Raw genomic sequence first — 12,628 nt, forward strand, 5'->3', positions numbered from 1 at the left:
TAGGTGCATAATCGCTTCTTAATAAGTCCATGAGGAGGTCAAGTTTGTTCTGACTTCTGGCAAGTATATTTTCTTCTTCCAGGTTGAGCTTTCTCTTTCTTTTTCAAAAAGGAAAAAGAAAAAAGCGGTTGAGTTTTCTCTTGAAGCTGCAAAGAAATGCCACTCTGGGAATATGATACTCTTCACCAGGCAAGTTTAGGACAAATTTAGAACTCTAACATTTCAAGTGCTACCTGTAGTATATCTAACTATGAATGGAGTTACGATGTTGGATTCGATACTGACCAAATGTTTTACCTTTTGCAGCCATTTTTTGTGCCTATGGATCAAATGCTTCGAGATGGCTGCGAGAGGTTGCTCCATCTCCACCATAATGCCCTGGGAAAGGAGCCTTCCCTCTGCGTGCTCCTGCTCGTGCAACGACGTGGCCCTACTGTTTTGCGTCAGGAGATGAGAGCACGTGTGGCTGCTCCGTGCTCCTCCGACCATGCCCTGCTCATGCCGACGCCATGGAGCCTGTCAAGGTCCCCTGGCCCTCTTCTCATCTCCCTGCTTGATTTGCTCTTGTTCCCTTTCCCTGACGTGGTTTCCTTCCACACGCAGGTAAGAGCACAAAGGGACCAGCGGCGGAGGCCTACTACAATTGCAACGGTGAGTGCTCTTCCCCTTCACTTGCCCTGTTCCGTCCATGCATGGTTCCTTTATTTGAGTTTTGTCAGTATTAGTTGTGTGTGTGTGTGTGTGAGAGAGAGAGAGAGAGAGAGAGAGAGAGAGAGAGTAGTTTTAGTTGTTAGTTTTGAGAGAGAGAGAGAGAGGGAGGGAGGGAGGGGGAGGGGGAGGGAGAGGGAGAGGGAGAGAGAGAGAGTTTTCATTCAGTCTGCTATGAATGCTTCCGTGTCATTGGTATCCACCGCCGAATCAAATCATTCTTGTTTCTCTGGTTCTGTAGGTTTGTTTGGCACATCTCAACAATATAAGCTCTAATTTTACTTGATGCCTTTAACTGCCAACTTAACTTTGTTAGTTAACTCGTGAACTTTCATATGCAAACTTAGATTATTCCAGTTATATGTTGCTTTTAGATATCTCTTGTTTTACCTGTAACAAGTTTCAATTCGAATAAGAAAGACTTTTGAGGACATGGATGTGCCTTTTGTAGTTCACTTTCTGAATTTGCTATTCTTGGATTTGAATTGGGCTACTCCATGGAGAAACCGAATTCGCCAGTATTCTGGGAAGCTCAGTTTGGTGATTTCTCCAATGGTGCACAAGTGATATTCGACCAGTTTCTGAGTAGTGTAGCAGCCAAATGGCTCCGCCAAACTGGCCTTGTTGGTCTACTGTCTCATCGTTATGATGGCAAGGTCCTGAACACTCCATCTCCCGTCTTGAGCGCTTCCTTCAGGTAATTCACGGAACATAGTTTTTCTTGTTTTTTCTGTATCATGCTGCCAATAATCTTGTCCAGTAAGAAGCAACCTCCTGTTTTGCATCTTTTTCTTTGATAGTTCTATAACATGCTGTTGTTGTTTGTTGGTTTGAGATGTCCTGTCACTATTCAAGGAAATGCGATTTGTTTTACAACTTTTGATAGCTCAAGTTGTTACGGTGATAGATTTGCTTTCATATCATGGTCTTTGATAGCTTGTTTTCATGATCATACTGAAGTGCTTCATCGTACTCTCAGTTTTCAATGCTACCAGCTGGCAGCACTTGGGTGTGCGTGACCGCATGTCCTTATTTTCCCTAGCTTACGTACAACGGATGGGGTTACTTTGGTTTCCTTTCCTTTTTGGTTTGCCAAAAGTATGTTGTTCCCTGGTAGCATCGGTCTACACTTGTTTCCTGGTAGTAGCGTCAGCCAGCACTTGGTGTGAGATTTTCTACTATAACGCATTGAGTTTGTGAAGTTGCTCTAGTTTCTGATCTATGCAATGCATTTTGCTGTACAGAAGGACCAGAGAGAGAAGGTGAAGAAAAAGGAAAAGCCCCTACTGTTCATTTTTCCATTGAGTTGATTTCCTCGCTGTCCATCATCATGGTTTCAGTTTATCGGTATAAACTGGCATGACTTTTGTTTTAATGAATTGGCATGTTTAGTCAATTTCTAAGGAGTATTTTTCAGTTTTTATAAGAACAGAGCTGATTTACTTGGTCTTGGTATATGTTTGTTTATTTTGAGATGGTTCTAGGTCTTATGTTTTTGCTGAAGTGGCATGATATAGCAACCATTGATCATGGTTATGCAATTCTTGGCCATGCTAGTATTCTCGACTAAATCTTTTACCGAGTGTTAGTGCTGTGGTTTGTGTTGCTGCCAAGTAGCATGGCATACTTGACCCATTCTCATGTGTGGTCCTGTGCGCAGTGAAGATAGTGATATGATCGTTTCACTGATCAACTTGTCTTGCCAGATTTACAAGTAGTCATTTATTTACTGCTCTTGACTTGTTTTACATGGGATTTTTGATGTGTTAAAATTGTTGTTGTGCTTCCGATTCTTGGCATTGACAGTCTGGTTCCGTCGAGATCGATGATGAAGATGTCAATGCCCATGGAAGTGGCAAGCAGATCACCAGGCAGAAGTTGAGGCGATCATCAGTTACCAGTAGTCGTCATGAAGAAGCCAAGGCCATGCAGCTGTTGGTGATGGGACCTGTCAGGATGCCCACCAAGGTGCTCAACATCAGCACCAGGAAGTCCCCCCTGTGGCGCAAGGTGACCTCTCCCGCCTCTCTGCTCGATCCCATTTACTTGGTTGATCCCTGCCAATATTGTGTGGTATATCCTTGGTGAATTTGTCATCCCATCAGTACTGAAATTGAGTTGAAATGCTTATAACAGAGCCATGCTTGTAACTGTGTCAGATCATACAATGTTGAACTTAATGTTCCTTGGTTTGCATTCTTGCACTAGAAAACATGATTGCAGTTTATTTGAGAAGACCCATGTTTGTAATCATGTGAGATCATTGGATTTTGAGCTAACATTTCATTGGTTTGCGCTAAGAAGCCCGTTTGTTTACCAACGGTTGGTCTCAGCTACAGAAACAATCACTCTTGTACTGATGGTATCTTGGTTTGCGTCTAGAAACACATTTGTTAAACAATAATCAGTCTCAGCTACAGAAAATACCGGTTAATGTACTGTTGGTATCTTTTAAAATACAAATAACTCTATGGTTTGTACAGAAACAACAACGTCTGGCTGTGTTGAGAGCTATAGACATAATGATTCTCATATAAGTAGGATATACATAAGATGTTTAAAATGACCAGAATCACGCTTCTCACTTTCTGCCATATTAAGGCACTTGGTTGTGTAACCAAGAGCCCATTTGTGGTTCTAGTTATAATTTACTGTTATGTCATAAATAGGATGATTTTGACTTACTCTTGTGTCCAGATTAGAACTTTGTAACTGTGTCAGACCGTTGCATTGTGGACTAACAGTTCCTTGGTCCGCATTAAGGAACCGTTTGCTAAAAAACCAGCCAGGTGGTCTCGCCTACAGAAACTACCACTCTCTTTGGTGTCTGGTGATAGTATATCTTTTAGAAGACACAAATAAGTCTTTTGTTTCTACAAAAACAACAGCATCTGGTTATGGTGAAAGATATAGACATATTGTGCTCATATCAGTAGAATATATGCACGAGATGTTGAAAATGGCCAAAATCACACTTCTTGCTTTTGGCCATACTAATGCACTTAGTGGTGTAATCAGGCTGCATTTGTGGGCCATGCTTGTGTGTTTGATTCTACTACGTCCATTCCAAAATATAAGACGTTTTGGAATGGAGGTGGTAATTAGCTAGGGGATTGTTTACTGGTTGCAGTTAGATTTTAGTGTTGTGTTTTATAAAGGATGATTTTGACTTACTGTTTGCGCGTCCAGATTAGATATATGCATCTGCTTTTGGGAAATAACACAATGCTAAATGTGACATTGAAAATTGAGGATGTTAACCATTATATCCCCTTCCTTATTTGTAGAATGTAATTGTGTCAGATCATTGGATTGTCAGCTAACCATTCCTTAGTTTGTATTAAGAAACCGTTTGTTAAAACTTAAAACAGCAGGCAGTCTAAGCTACGAAAACTATTGCTTGCTCTAGTGGTAGTATCTTTTAGAAGACACATATAAGTCTTTGGCATCTACAAAGACAACATCATCTTGTTATGGTGAGAGCTGGCACTTGGTTGCATAATCAGAACCTATTTGTGGTTGCTGTGTTTGTGTGCTGGAGTATATCGCCTTGACTTCACATCTGAATGGCAAAGCATATCTCTCACTTTATGTTGCATCTGGTTTTCTACAGTCTGCTATTGTCTGCAAATTTTGTATTGTGTTGACTTGTGACCCCTTTTGGTTGTCTTGATGTTTGGATTTCTTTACGATTTGGCACTTTTGCTGGTGATATGACTCTGATGTTATGTCTTTTGCAACCCGGTGCAGAAGCCCGTGAACTCGTCTGTGTGGGCCTCCTTGGGTGCGATGGCGGCGGTGGCGGTATACGGCCTTGTCTACAACTGTGCGGTAAGTTCATGGTTTTCCTCTGTCCACCCCTCTCCCGGTTGCTCTGAGACCTAGCCCTAGAGCTATGGCTGCTCAGTGTGCCGGTCATCGAGCCATGGTTTATTATGTGATGGTAGACTCTCTAGCCATTTCCTTACACCAGTAGTATTGTTACTGTTCGCATGTTCAAGCTTTTTGATATGCTCTCGGTTAATGATCATGACTTCACTTTGTGAATGGTCTTGCCCTGCTACGGGTGTTATCATCTTTGTTTTTGTGGGCTTGCTAAATAATTTTAATCATAGATATTCTATGGGTGTTTCTGAGATTCCCACATAGATTCAGATTATACTAGATGGTAGCTTAGCTTGTTTTGTTAGTACTGGTGCATGGTTTGTTCCGGATTTGATGTAAAGCATTAGTCTTGATATGCAAGGAACAATTCATCTAGGACGATGTTTTGCTGAATCCAACTGATTGTTGTTGTTTAGACTTGCCAATGGTGCATTGTCTGTGTAGCAGTGTTCCTTAAGTTTTGACAAGTGAAGCAATAGGACACATGATGATGCTAGGTTATTTGTATTTTTTCAGCGATGAACTCGCGAACTAGTTCGCAGGCGGCCTAGTCCTTCCAGTGAGCAATGATATGTAGGATCTCTCAAAGAAAATTCTCATTCCATACATACCGAGTGTCTTTCCCCACTCTTTTGTTTTTAGCTTGTCATGGCAAGATTTCTTCCTGGCAAGTTAAATATATGTGAATGTTCATCAACATGCAAAAACTGAGTTGCAGTTATTTGATGTTTTGCCAGGGCAGTTTCTACGAGATGCAAGCATGATTGTGCTTGTCGCCCAGGACCAGGATGTCGACGTATGGTGTGCACCAGGAGGCGAACTCGTGCGGCTCAAGGACAGATTGTTGTGATGATCTATCTGGGTTGTCTAGAAAAATCCCAATTTTGAGTGAAGAGTGGATCCTGTTTGCTACAATCTTTAGTACGTATTGGATCCCAATTCCGTTTGTTTCTGGGATGATGCAGATTTTTTGCCTGTCTATACTATAACTTGCTGAGAAAAACCAATTGTCGCAGATACTAGTGTCGATGTTGCCTAACCATTGTTCGAGGCTGAAGAAGCAAATAGATGATCTGGATGAGAAGATGGTGGTGACTGACTCTTCTCCCGAGTCTTTGGCGTCCAAGTAGATCCAGGTGAGTACTTTAGTAACTCAGGCCATATGATCTGGGGCAATGTTGCTGCATGACATTATTTGGCCATCTCAGTTTTTACTGGTTGCACGACTATAGCTCCTTTAGTAACCCAGGCCAGTATGGCCATTCAGATAAATTTGGCCATCTTCAAGGGATACGAAATGACCACTCAAGTAACCCAGTTCTAGTGTAATACGGACATGTAGTAAAGCACCAGATCATAATTGTTGTAGCGGCCCTTGTTCTACCTTGGCACCTCGTGCCAACATAACAAACTGTTTTTATGCAGTTGTGATGTAAACTGCCGGTCCATGTCTTTTGATAAGCAATCACATTTATCTAGATGTCATGTTAGTGTGTGCTTTGATAGCTGCATGTTGTCCGTCAAGTAAGAGTGCATTTACCAACCATACCAGGATCCATCTCAATACGAGTTAGCATCTGATAGTTGTTGCATGTTCTTTTCATTTTGTTGGTACAATTTCTGTTTGTCCATAATCTTAGAGCCTAAGTACTATTTATGAGAATTTCCTGAAAGTGAAATATGACAAGAAAACTGGACTGGTTAAGGTGTTATGTTTGTAAAAACTCTTGCTAACAGATGCTGCTAAGCTAGCTATGTTAAATTTCCTGAGGTGGCTGATAAGAACTTGTGGCATACTCGACCTATTCCAATGTGTTTTGCTGATGTGCTTCTTGGACGTGACAGGATTGTCCTTTGTAGGTTGCTTCCTTGTGATAACCCCTTGTTCGTTTGCTATTAATTGATCTTGTTCTCTCCTGCTCTTTGCCCAGGATGGTGAGGACGGCGAAAAGAAAAGATCTTTGCTGGAGATGGTGCACCCACACCCATCGGGCTATTCTTCCGGAGGGCAAAGCGGGCAAGAAGAGGGGTCAATGGAGCTTGGAGCTCTATGGGAAGTCTGGTGGTTTTGCTTTATATTTCGATTTTTACATGTGAATGGGACGTTGTTTGCCTCGTTTTGCCGGGTGCTCATGTTGTATCCAACATATGTCTTTTTGAAAAGCAATGTCATGCTTCTCTATGGGAGACGAGAGGTGCATTTGGGAAGTCGCAAAATCATTGCTTTGTCATGGGCTGGTCTGAGTTTCAAACAACGTGATGTTTTTTTTTTCTCTCGAATGACAACCAGGATATTAGTATGATCTTTTTTTTATCCAATGTATGTACCGAAGGATCATCACCCTCTTATGTTTTTGTGTCGTGAATACTCACGAGCTAATCATCCTCGTGTTTCGTAAAATTTAAGTTCATCTTTGCTTCAGTTGCCCCTGTAGTAATAGGGATATACTGTCATGTTAAAAAATGTGATTGTCTTGTTAATTTTCAGAGCCACAAACTTGCTGGTAGCAGCATTGTCATTAACTTTTGATTGTATTGGACAGAATGTAGCTGGTCGATGTCAAGAAGTTCCCTTTTTTAATATCAAACAGATTGGCTGCCTCTTTGTTGAATGAATGTTGTTTCTGGTTTTAGCAATGCATCGATTCAATTGGAAATGAACACAAGCTCTAGCGCCTTTTTTTTGTCAGAATTTGAAGGCAAATGAAATAACAGAGCAGCATCGGAAGAGATCAAACAAGAGGACAGGCGAGTGATAAACCCCTTTTAATGTTCAGGAATTTAGTACATGTATAATTGACTAGAGAGTACAAGTTGATATCTCATTTTGCGGACTTAGGACCCTTTTTTGAGGGACCGACTCTTCTTCTTTTTTTGAGGGACTGACTCTTCTTTTCTTGTTCTTCTTATATCTGTAACGTGCCCTCTAAATAAATGGATATGTTGTAGTTATGTCACTTAATAATAATCAGCTTCATTTTCAAATACAAAGATAAAATGGCAAAAGCTTTATGGTTATTAATCCTATCCATCGATCCGTCGCATGCAAGGCGATCCACAAACTTGTTGGATATTGGTCCTATCCATCAATCCGTCGCAGGTTAATGGCCGCCTGCCTCCGGCCACATACATAGTAATTTCATTCGTTGAAAACGAAACGAACGAAAAGGATCATCATGTCACTAAAGGAAACGAAACGTCCCAAGGATATGCCATCTAGGCTTGCGCCACCTCATCGATCCGTGGCCTCGTTGCACCATGACTTGGACCACGTGTATATATAGTAGAAGGAGTCATCCGTCCGCGTGCAGGATGCGCGTGTGACTTGGACTTGGGGCTTGAGCGACGGTGAGGAGAGGAGAGGTTTTGCTCCGCCACCGATGAGCCGCCGATTAGATGGTGTCGCCGCCCACGACGGGCGTGGACTTGTGCACCCGGACGGGACGGGTTCATCGAGAAAATTGATGGAGGCGCATGAGCGTGAGGAAGTAGTGGAAAGGAGGGTCCATTTTGTTCGGCGTCGGCGGCATGGCGAAGGAAGGAAGGAATGAGGAGGAGGAGGAGGAGAGAAAAAAGATGCGGTCTTTGATTGAATTTGTGCGGCAGCCTACAAGGAGGGAAGACGAGGGACGGGCAGCAGCATGGCGACATTGGCGACATGACGGAGATGAGATGAAGGAGACTCGGTCGGTCGCTCGCTCGCTTGCTGGGTGGAGGAAAAAAAGGAGTTGGCGGCGACTGTCGTGGTTCTAAGTCTGACAGTAGAATGGGGGGTAAGTATGGAAAGGCAAGGTCCTAGCTATGGAGTAGTTGTACACACGGGTGTTTAGCGAGTTCAGGCCCTTCTCGGAGGAAGTAATAGCCCTACGTCTCGGAGCCCGGAGGCGGTCGACTGATCTCTGTGTATATGAGTTATAGGGGTGCGAACCCTTCTACCAGTGGAGGGGGGTGGCTTATATAGAGGACGCCAGGACCCCAGCCAACCCACGTAGAGGAGGGTTAAAGTACATTAAGGCCGGGCGTTACTGGTAACGCCCTACATAAAGTGTCATCATGACCATTAAGACTACTTAATTATAGACCGTTTGGATACAGCATAGATCCTGAACTTCTGATGGTCGAGTGCGTCTTCATGGTCGAGTGTCTTCTAGCCGGTCGAGTGGAGTCTCCCTTGGTCGAGTGGAGCTTCTCTTGGTCGATTGGAAGGTAGCTTCGTATGATGATGTCCTTGGGTATGGTATCCTAGATAGGTCCATGACCCTACCCTAGGTACATAACCTCATCATTAGCCCCCGAATGGATCGAGGTTCGAGTGAGGAAGGAGTTGATGATTTTCTCCGACTTATTTACTGTACTTTGATTATGTCGTATGTTGGATCGGTGATTCTTCTTTCGGCGTTGGCGTCGACTTTTACTTCAGTCGCCTTGATCCATTCTTATCTTCTGTCGAGTGAACTTTTGAACTCTGGTGAACTTCCGAGCGACGGATCGCGGGAAGGATATCGTCTGACAGATTGATCTGCTGTTAGCGGATTTTGCGGGATCTGAAATTTGGGAAGCGCGCGAAGCGGGGCGATCCGCGGCAATCGGGCGGGATAAGGCATGGATGCCTCGATTTCCGCGTCGCCTTTTTCGCCACGTATCGTACGTGTGCGACTGTTTCGGGATGTGACAGATCTGCTCGGACCCACTCGTCAGCCACTCGGAAGCGCCTTTATATAAAGCGTCGGGGAAGAGTTTTTGAACAGTGCCTCCCCATTCCCCTCTCTTCCCTCTCTACCTCCGCCCACGGCGCCTGCTCCTACCTCCGCCTTATCCACCTCTCGAGCGCTTCACCGGCGATAATGGTGAAGGAGAAGACGGCGGCTCTAGAGCGCGCAAAGAAGGCGATGGCGACGGGGCAAGCGAAGGGGAGACCGTCTAGTCGGGGCGGATCTTCGTCGAGGTCCCGCCTGCCGAAGGGTTGGGTCCAAGGGGATTGGATCCGCTCGACCATCACTGAGAAGGATCTCGACGACCTGGCCAATGAGGGACTGATCCCCCACGGGTCAGCGAGGCTCCCGGGGTCCGAGTGTCAACCGCAGCCGCAGGAGGGTGAGTGCGTTCTCTTAGCCACTCAGGTAGATCGTGGTTTTTCTCTGCCGCCGAGTGTGTTCTTCCGTGGGTTTCTGAATTTTTTTGGGGCGCAACTCCACCATTTCAATCCCAATTCCATCGCCTATCTTGCTGCCTTTGTGTCCATGTGCGAGAACTTCCTGGGTTGTCGACCGCACTGGGTCTCTTCAAGCACATATTCACCTGTCGGTCGCAAACAGTAAAAAGGCGAGTCCGGGTGATGAGAGAACCAAGGTTATTTAGATGTGCGGGGGTCTTGGGATTCAGTTGAGGAATAAGAGCACTTTCCCGGCCATGACCCTTCCTGAGTCGGTCAGAGGGTGGCAGTCGACTTGGTTCTACTGCCAAGACGAGTCGACGTCGTGGCAGTCAACTGGTCTCCCTCCGTTCTCCATGGACCGAGTGGACAAACCGTCTTCTCTGAAGGTGCTTCCTGAGGAGAAAGCCGAGGTAAAAATGTTGGTGGAGCGCGTGGTCCAACTCGTTCGGGACGGAGTGACGGGCATGGATCTTCTGGAAGTCTTCCTTAGGCGGCGCATCCAACCGCTCCAGTACCGAGGCCACCCGATGTGGCTGTATTGCGGTACCGAAGACACCACTCGGGTCCATCCAGAAGCAGTCGACGACGCCACGCTGGAGAGGTGGGTGGCTGCCATCACAGGGAACAAGGACAACCCTCGAGGGGCTAGGAGGATCCGGCCACTCGACCATACTTATACGCCGGACGCGGTATGGCCATTTATCCCCGATCATGATCTTGTTTTATCCATTCTGCTTTGCCGCGAATTGGTCGATTGATCTTTGTTTTACTTTGTTGTCTGACAGGCCACCACTAAATTGTACTCGATGCCCAATGGGGCGCAGACGCCGACTGAGGAGGAGGAAGGAAGCGGGGGCGAAAGCCCAGAGGAGTGGGATTCGGATGCTGACGATGACGATGAGGGTGATGACTCTGGTGAGGAGGAAGAAGAGGAGGAGGAGGAGGAAGTTGCACCTCCCCGCTCGGAAATACGCTCGAAGCTTGCCCATGATCCAGCGACTGAGCGGGGTAAGGGGGTCGCAACCGCTTCCCAGTCGACCAAGCGCCCTCAGACCACTTCTTCGGCGCCGACTGAGAAGGCTCCGAAGCAATCTCGAGTGGCACCGTCGAAGCCTGCAAAGGTCTTGCCGAGGATGAAGATGGTGATCCCCACTATCTCAGGGTAATGGTAGTTTTGAGCTTTCCCTGTTTCATGAACTTGTTCTTGGTCGACTCATGGGCCAATTGACTGACTTTTGGAACTGCATTGCTGCTACTTCCGACACTTCAGCAAGGGCCGAAGACCACGAGATGGAGGATGCTGCAACCTCGAAACCTGGTATGACTCCTGCGTTGCCGTTTTCAGTCGACTGACTCATTGTCTCTAATTTTGATTCTTTCTGTAGTTTCATCTAACATTGTTATTGACCTTCTTGACGATGACGACGAAGAACCACCACGGCCGAGGAAAAGTAAGAAAACGTCTGCTGGCAAGGCGACTCAGGATGTGCCAGCACCCGAGACGTTGGTCGTGGAGGGAGACAATGTCACTCGACCCACCGTAACCTTCGCGGTGCCGTTGACGAGTGCTCGCCCTTCGTCGTCGAGTGCTACTCAACCCTCGCTTTTCTCCACCTACCCCGTTCCAGAAGACCAAGCCAGTGCTGCTAAAGAAGCGATACGCCAGGCGGGGGTCATGATGGAGCAAGTGAAGGCAATTTGAGAAGCCAGCCAGGCAGCCTATGACGCCAGTTCTGCACTCCAGAGTAATGTTCAGGTCAGTCGGTCACTGCCTGTTCTTCTTTCTGAAATTCCTAGAGTCTGTCCTACACCCACTGGGTGTGTGTCGATTGAAATTCCGGGTTAGTGGGGGCACGCCGAGTGCACCCACTGGGTGTAGTCCCCAAGGCTATGGTGGACTGCTGGCAGTCGACCATAGTCTTTATGCTTTGAGTTTTTCTTTACTCGACAAGGTCAAATAGATTCATAGACCGGTGGGGGCACGCGGAGTGCACCCACTGGGTGTAGTCCCCGAGACTGTGGTCGACTGCTGGCAGTCGACTATAGTCTAAAGAACATTGCCTCTTTTTTTTGTTGGTCGACTGGTCGACTCTTGATGAAACTAGTGGGGGCACGCTGAGTGCACCCATTGGGTGTAGTCCCCGAGACCATGGTCGAATGTTTGTATTAGGCCGTAGTCTTAGAAACGCTATGATTTTTCCTTAGTCACTCGGGAGTGAATTGCTGTTGATGTTTTGTCGACTGAACTTTCGCAGAGGTCTTGTGACCTTGTTTCTCGCTACGCCGAATTGGAGAGCAAATTCATCCAGCTTGAACTTGACCAAAAGTTTGTCCAAGAAAACTTCACGAAGGCGAAGGAGGAAGCAAAAGGTATGCTCGGTGAGAATCTTGATGACTGTCCTTGCTTCTTAACTGCCTCCGATTCTGACCTTATTGTGATTTTCGCAGAAAAACTGAAGAACGCTCTGAAGAAGAAGGACCTTGACCTTGCCGAGGCGCAAAAAAACGGCCGCGGACAAGACTAGGCTTGCTGAAGAGAAGTTGGCTTCGGTCGCCAAGCTTGAAGAAGAAAACGCTAATCTGAAAGCTGCTCTTGACGTGGCCAACCAAGAAGTCACTCGACTGAAGAACGACAAGATTGCTCTGAATGACAAGGCCAGTGAGTTGGCGGGCAAGAAGAATGATCTGGAGGCTTATCTGGGCGGACTCGCCAAGAAGCTATTCCTCATGCTTGAAAGTAATCTTTGGTATCAAACAGGCAATTTTTAACCGCTACTTTCGACTGTAGTTTTGACTTGGTGGTTGTGCTTGCAGAATTTTGTCAGAACTTTGAAGAGGAGACCGGTCGACTGGAGATAAACTTGGATCCCATCAACTCTC

At 45.9% G+C, this 12,628-nt stretch overlaps 2 long non-coding RNA genes across 4 annotated transcripts in view; both read left to right on the forward strand.

The window, feature by feature from the left end:
• The window catches only part of LOC119324737, a 4,940-nt gene extending 4,751 nt beyond the window's left edge, over nucleotides 1-189 (forward strand). Inside the window, exon 6 of the long non-coding RNA XR_005157129.1 lies at nucleotides 83-189. This is a non-coding gene — a long non-coding RNA (uncharacterized LOC119324737). The remainder of the gene's footprint in view (nucleotides 1-82) is intronic.
• Nucleotides 190-338: 149 nt separating this feature from the next.
• LOC119324736 lies at nucleotides 339-6,820 on the forward strand. 3 transcript variants are annotated; one of them, XR_005157127.1, is made up of 10 exons: nucleotides 339-524; nucleotides 604-651; nucleotides 1,160-1,405; nucleotides 1,953-2,055; nucleotides 2,515-2,718; nucleotides 4,459-4,539; nucleotides 5,110-5,166; nucleotides 5,331-5,514; nucleotides 5,610-5,729; nucleotides 6,525-6,820. It is a non-coding gene; the product is annotated as an uncharacterized LOC119324736 (long non-coding RNA). The 3 variants fall into 3 exon arrangements; XR_005157125.1 differs by having other exon boundaries at nucleotides 5,336-5,514; XR_005157128.1 differs by lacking the exon at nucleotides 5,110-5,166 and having other exon boundaries at nucleotides 6,525-6,819.
• The last annotated feature ends 5,808 nt before the right edge of the window (nucleotides 6,821-12,628 follow it).

Source organism: Triticum dicoccoides, chromosome 6B (genome assembly GCF_002162155.2).
Source record: "Triticum dicoccoides isolate Atlit2015 ecotype Zavitan chromosome 6B, WEW_v2.0, whole genome shotgun sequence".
Classification (NCBI taxonomy): domain Eukaryota; kingdom Viridiplantae; phylum Streptophyta; class Magnoliopsida; order Poales; family Poaceae; genus Triticum; species Triticum dicoccoides.